The 5,806-nt window shown below is 46.3% G+C and overlaps 1 long non-coding RNA gene across 2 annotated transcripts; it reads right to left on the reverse strand.

Annotated features, from left to right (window-relative positions):
* Positions 1 to 302: 302 nt before the first annotated feature.
* On the reverse strand, positions 303 to 1,610 carry LOC120053595. Of its 2 annotated transcripts, none has more exons than XR_005477524.1 (3): positions 1,391 to 1,610; positions 807 to 1,000; positions 303 to 659 (listed from the first exon to the last, which is right to left on the reverse strand). It is a non-coding gene; the product is annotated as an uncharacterized LOC120053595 (long non-coding RNA). The 2 variants fall into 2 exon arrangements; XR_005477525.1 differs by lacking the exon at positions 1,391 to 1,610 and having other exon boundaries at positions 303 to 492; positions 564 to 659; positions 807 to 1,215.
* Positions 1,611 to 5,806: the final 4,196 nt, after the last annotated feature.

Genomic DNA, 5,806 nt, shown 5'->3' on the forward strand with positions numbered 1-5,806 from the left:
CCATCACTATGTTGATTAACCTGTCCTTCTCCACTACCTACCATCACTATGTTGATTAACCTGTCCTCTCTCCTACCTACCATCACTATGTTGATTAACCTGTCCTTCTCCACTACCTACCATCACTATGTTGATTAACCTGTCCTCTCCACCACCTACCATCACTATGTTGATTAACCTGTCCTCTCTCCTACCTACCATCACTATGTTGATTAACCTGTCCTTCTCCACTACCTACCATCACTATGTTGATTAACCTGTCCTCTCCACCACCTACCATCACTATGTTGATTAACCTGTCCTTCTCCACTACCTACCATCACTATGTTGATTAACCTGTCCTCTCTCCTATCTACCATCACTGTTGATTAACCTGTCCTCTCTCCTACCTACCATCACTATGTTGATTAACCTGTCCTTCTCCACTACCTACCATCACTATGTTGATTAACCTGTCCTTCTCCACTACCTACCATCACTATGTTGATTAACCTGTCCTCTCTGCTACCTACCATCACTATGTTGATCAACCTGTCCTCTCTGCCATCACTATGTTGAATAACCTGTCCTTCTCCACTACCTACCATCACTATGTTGATTAACCTGTCCTCTCTGCTACCTACCATCACTATGTTGATTAACCTGTCCTTCTCCACTACCTACCATCACTATGTTGATTAACCTGTCCTACCTACCATCACTATGTTGATTAACCTGTCCTCTCTGCTACCTACCATCACTATGTTGATTAACCTGTCCTTCTCCGCTACCTACCATCACTATGTTGATTAACCTGTCCTCTCTACCTACCATCACTATGTTGATTAACCTGTCCTGTCTGCTACCTACCACAACTATGTTGATCAACCTGTCCTTCTCCACTACCTACCATCACTATGTTGATTAACCTGTCCTACCTACCATCACTATGTTGATTAACCTGTCCTCTCTGCTACCTACCATCACTATGTTGATTAACCTGTCCTTCTCCACTACCTACCTCACTATGTTGATTAACCTGTCCTCTCTACCTACCATCACTATGTTGATTAACCTGTCCTGTCTGCTACCTACCACAACTATGTTGATCAACCTGTCCTTCTCCACTACCTACCATCACTATGTTGATTAACCTGTCCTTCTCCACTACCTACCATCACTATGTTGATTAACCTGTCCTCTCTCCTACCTACCATCACTATGTTGATTAACCTGTCCTTCTCCACTACCTACCATCACTATGTTGATTAACCTGTCCTTCTCCACTACCTACCATCACTATGTTGATTAACCTGTCCTCTCTCCTACCTACCATCACTATGTTGATTAACCTGTCCTCTCTCCTATCTACCATCACTATGTTGATTAACCTGTCCTCTCTCCTATCTACCATCACTATGTTGATTAACCTGTCCTCTCTCCTATCTACCATCACTATGTTGATTAACCTGTCCTTCTCCACTACCTACCATCACTATGTTGAATAACCTGTCCTTCTCCACTACCTACCATCACTATGTTGATTAACCTGTCCTTCTCCACTACCTACCATCACTATGTTGATTAACCTGTCCTCTCTGCCATCACTATGTTGATTAACCTGTCCTCTCTCCTACTCATCTGCTGCTGAACGACAGCGCATCATCTGCTGCTGAACGACAGCGCATCATCTGCTGCTGAGCGACAGCGTATCATCTGCTGTGAAGCGACAGCGTATCATCTGCTGCTGAGCGACAGCGTATCATCTGCTGCTGAACGACAGCGTATCATCTGCTGCTGAACGACAGCGTATCATCTGCTGCTGAGCGACAGCGCATCATCTGCTGCTGAACGACAGCGCATCATCTGCTGCTGAACGACAGCGCATCATCTGCTGCTGAGCGACAGCGCATCATCTGCTGCTGAGCGACAGCGCATCATCTGCTGCTGAACGACAGCGCATCATCTGCTGCTGAACGACAGCGCATCATCTGCTGCTGAACGACAGCGCATCATCTGCTGCTGAACGACAGCGCATCATCTGCTGCTGAACGACAGCGCATCATCTGCTGCGGACCAGGGCATCATCTGCTGCTGAACGACAGCGCATCATCTGCTGCTGAACGACAGCGCATCATCTGCTGCTGAACGACAGCGCATCATCTGCTGCTGAACGACAGCGCATCATCTGCTGCTGAACGACAGCGCATCATCTGCTGCTGAGCGACAGCGCATCATCTGCTGCTGAGCGACAGCGCATCATCTGCTGCTGAACGACAGCGCATCATCTGCTGCTGAACGACAGCGCATCATCTGCTGCTGAACGACAGCGCATCATCTGCTGCTGAACGACAGCGCATCATCTGCTGCTGAACGACAGCGCATCATCTGCTGCTGAACGACAGCGCATCATCTGCTGCTGAACGACAGCGTATCATCTGCTGCTGAGCGACAGCGCATCATCTGCTGCTGAGCGACAGCGCATCATCTGCTGCTGAGCGACAGCGCTGCGTCTTGTGTTGCGGAGTGATCTTCAACAAAACTGCAGGAAAATGATCCGGTAAACCGCGAAGCACGCGGGCATCTCCCTCTACCGCAGCTGCCAAACTGAACAGAGACCGCTGCTAAGCAGTGTGCGCAGATGCACTTGGCCAAATCAATTCCAGTAAATTATTAAATAATTATACATTTACTCTGACAAGTCGCGACCCATGCATTAAGAAAGGCTGCCTTAGGGTCATTGAGCAGACGCTCTTATCCAGAGGGACCCTGGGTAAGTGTCTTGCTCAAGGGTACATAACATATTTTTTTACCTAGTCGGTTCGGGGATTCGAACTAGCCACCTTTCGGTTACTGGCCAACGCTCTTAATCGCTACATTACAAACCACAAAATGTTAAACACAAAAAAGGCAAATAGTAGTATATAAATGGTAAGCTGGTTAAATAAAAGACTGATCTTAGAACTTTCAGACTACCATTGTTTTGGGAAAATAGGGACGTGTCTGTCTTTTTCACCAAATATCTCAAAATGTATGTATTTGAATGGTTTTAAGTTCTACACCATTTTAAAATCAGGATAAACTAGTATTTATAATGATTTTACCAATTTCTGGTAGCTAAAACGTCAAAAACAAACAAAAAAACTTATGGAACTCTGAGGTCGTCCCATTGTTTCCAGTAGGGGAAATATAGGTATGTCTTTATTTTACATAATATCTCGCAATGTGTATATTTGAATTTTTCAAGTCGGACACCATTTTAATCACGAGAATCTCCTCTTTTTAATTGTGTAATGCTGGGCAGCGTACTCCGTTGTCATCAAACGCTAGCCCCGAAATACTTTTTTCCCTTGGAACGCTGAGCTCCCCCTTGTTTTCTTATGGAGAGGCATGCTGGTATATTTCGCAATGTATATATATATATATTTCAAGTCACCATTATAAATCAGGATAATCTTCTCTTTCTAATGACACAAGGTTGAGTGAGCAGCGTACTCTGCGTTCATCGATCGCTAGACCAGAAATAGTCAAAGGTTACAATTTGTTTCCTACTTCCTCCTTATACAGACATTAGCACACTTGGCACCATCGAGGTATCCGTACCTGTTTACTTTCTACACCAGTTGTTATTTTTCAGTTTCGTTCTATGAACAGACTGTAGTGGTCAAATAAAAAGGGTGCCATTTTTTTGGTGCCATTTAGGGAAATTAAATTCTAAGGATAATTCCAGTCAGAAGAGACTCAGCGTTTTAATTCATTTGCTATTGCCTGGCGCTAGTGTTCGTTCTCAACCAACGTTTTTTGGCCGTTTTTCAGCCTTAGGTGAATTTTGACTCGTTCTATCCCTAACCATGCACCGACAGTCTCCCTAGCCATGCATGCATCCTCCCGGATAGTATCCCTAGCCATGCATGCATCCTCACGGATAGTCTCCCTAGCCATGCATGCATCCTCACGGATAGTCTCCCTAGCCATGCATGCATCCTCACGGATAGTATCCCTAGCCATGCATGCATCCTCACGGATAGTATCCCTGGCCATGCATGCATCCTCCCCGACAGTCTCCCTAGCCATGCATGCATCCTCCCCGATAGTATCCCTAGCCATGCATGCGTCCTCACCGCTAGTCTCCCTGGCCATGCATGCGTCCTCACCGCTAGTATCCCTAGCCATGCATGCGTCCTCACCGCTAGTCTCCCTGGCCATGCATGCATCATCTCCATACCTTTTCACGTTTGTCCCAGCTGTATTGTTTCGGTGGATCCTCCGTTGTATTGCTGCAGGGGTCAATGTTGTTGGCGTTACTACTGCTGTTCGTCTTCTCTTCCACCGTTGTCGGAGTAGGTTCCTTTTCGGGTGATTTCCTCTTGGATTTTTTGGAGAACCAGCAACCCATGTTGTCCTTTTAACAATAAACCAATCAAACGTGTATAGGAAAATATGATAAGAGTCTGTCCCCAGAAGATTTATCGCTTACTTTGTATAAAATGTACAGGTATTTCGGTCTTCTTGCCTCCTCTGTTTCTGGCTTCTTATCACGTACTCGTAAACATGTCTTTCGTTTGAGCTTCCCTTTTCCCTACACAGTTCAACAGCCAATCAATACTTTGCAATCCGTTACTTAGTAACAGCGAATCACAGTACAACAACAGTCTGGGAGGGGGCAACGTGGACAATATCAGCCAATCAAATCAGTGTTCTACTTTTTGGGAGCTGGGCGTTGTTTTAGCCGCGCTCAGTATGCTGGGTGGTAAACAGTGAGGGGTTTCGATTATCTGGCCCGGGTTACCGCCTGTGTGAGGGGTTTAAATCGGTGAAAGGTGATTGCATTCGTTTTGGAACCGGCTGTCCCCCGGGCACGAGCAAGGTGCCGGTTCAAAACCTAAAACGAAATAATCTCAAAACAAATGTGACGTAGTCTAGGCTAGATTGAGCACGTGGAGTAATGACTAAAATGGTGATTTCGCATGCAAAAGTGATTGTTTTGGATAATTACGTTTTATCTGCCTCCAATGAAAACGAGTTAAAAAATTGAACGTATATGTTATATAAAATATAAAGTGTATGTTTCTGGACTATGCACCATACTGCCTTGTTGACAACATGACTGAGTGGCGCAGATTATTGTTCAGCATGGGAAGACTGCTCTTCCCTCAACGTTTTTTCTGTCCACGTCACGGGCCATAGACCCGTACACCTCGGCTCAGGTTAATAGACCCATAGACCCGTACACCTTGGCTCAGGTTAATAGACCCATAGACCCGTACACCTCGGCTCAGGTTAATAGACCCATAGACCCGTACACCTCGGTTCAGGTTAATAGACCCGTACACCTCGGCTCAGGTTAATAGACCCGTACACCGCGGCTCAGGTTAATAGACCCATAGACCCGTACACCTCGGCTCAGGTTAATAGACCCATAGACCCGTACACCTCGGCTCAGGTTAATAGACCCATAGACCCGTACACCGCGGCTCAGGTTAAGACCCATAGACCCGTACACCGCGGCTCAGGTTAATAGACCCATAGACCCGTACACGCGGCTCAGGTTAATAGACCCATAGACCCGTACACCTCGGCTCAGGTTAATAGACCCATGAACCCGTACACCGCGGCTCAGGTTAATAGACCCTAGACCGTACACCTCGGCATCGTTAATAGACCCATAAGCCCGTACACCTCGGTTCAGGTTAATAGACCCGTACACCTCGGCTCAGGTTAATAGACCCTACACCCGTCACCGCGGCTCAGGTTAATAGACCCATAGACCCGTACACCTGGCTCAGGTTAATAGACCCATAGACCCGTACACCTCGCAGGTTAATAG

The sequence above is a fragment of the Salvelinus namaycush genome, chromosome 9, assembly GCF_016432855.1.
Source record: "Salvelinus namaycush isolate Seneca chromosome 9, SaNama_1.0, whole genome shotgun sequence".
NCBI classification, from domain to species: domain Eukaryota; kingdom Metazoa; phylum Chordata; class Actinopteri; order Salmoniformes; family Salmonidae; genus Salvelinus; species Salvelinus namaycush.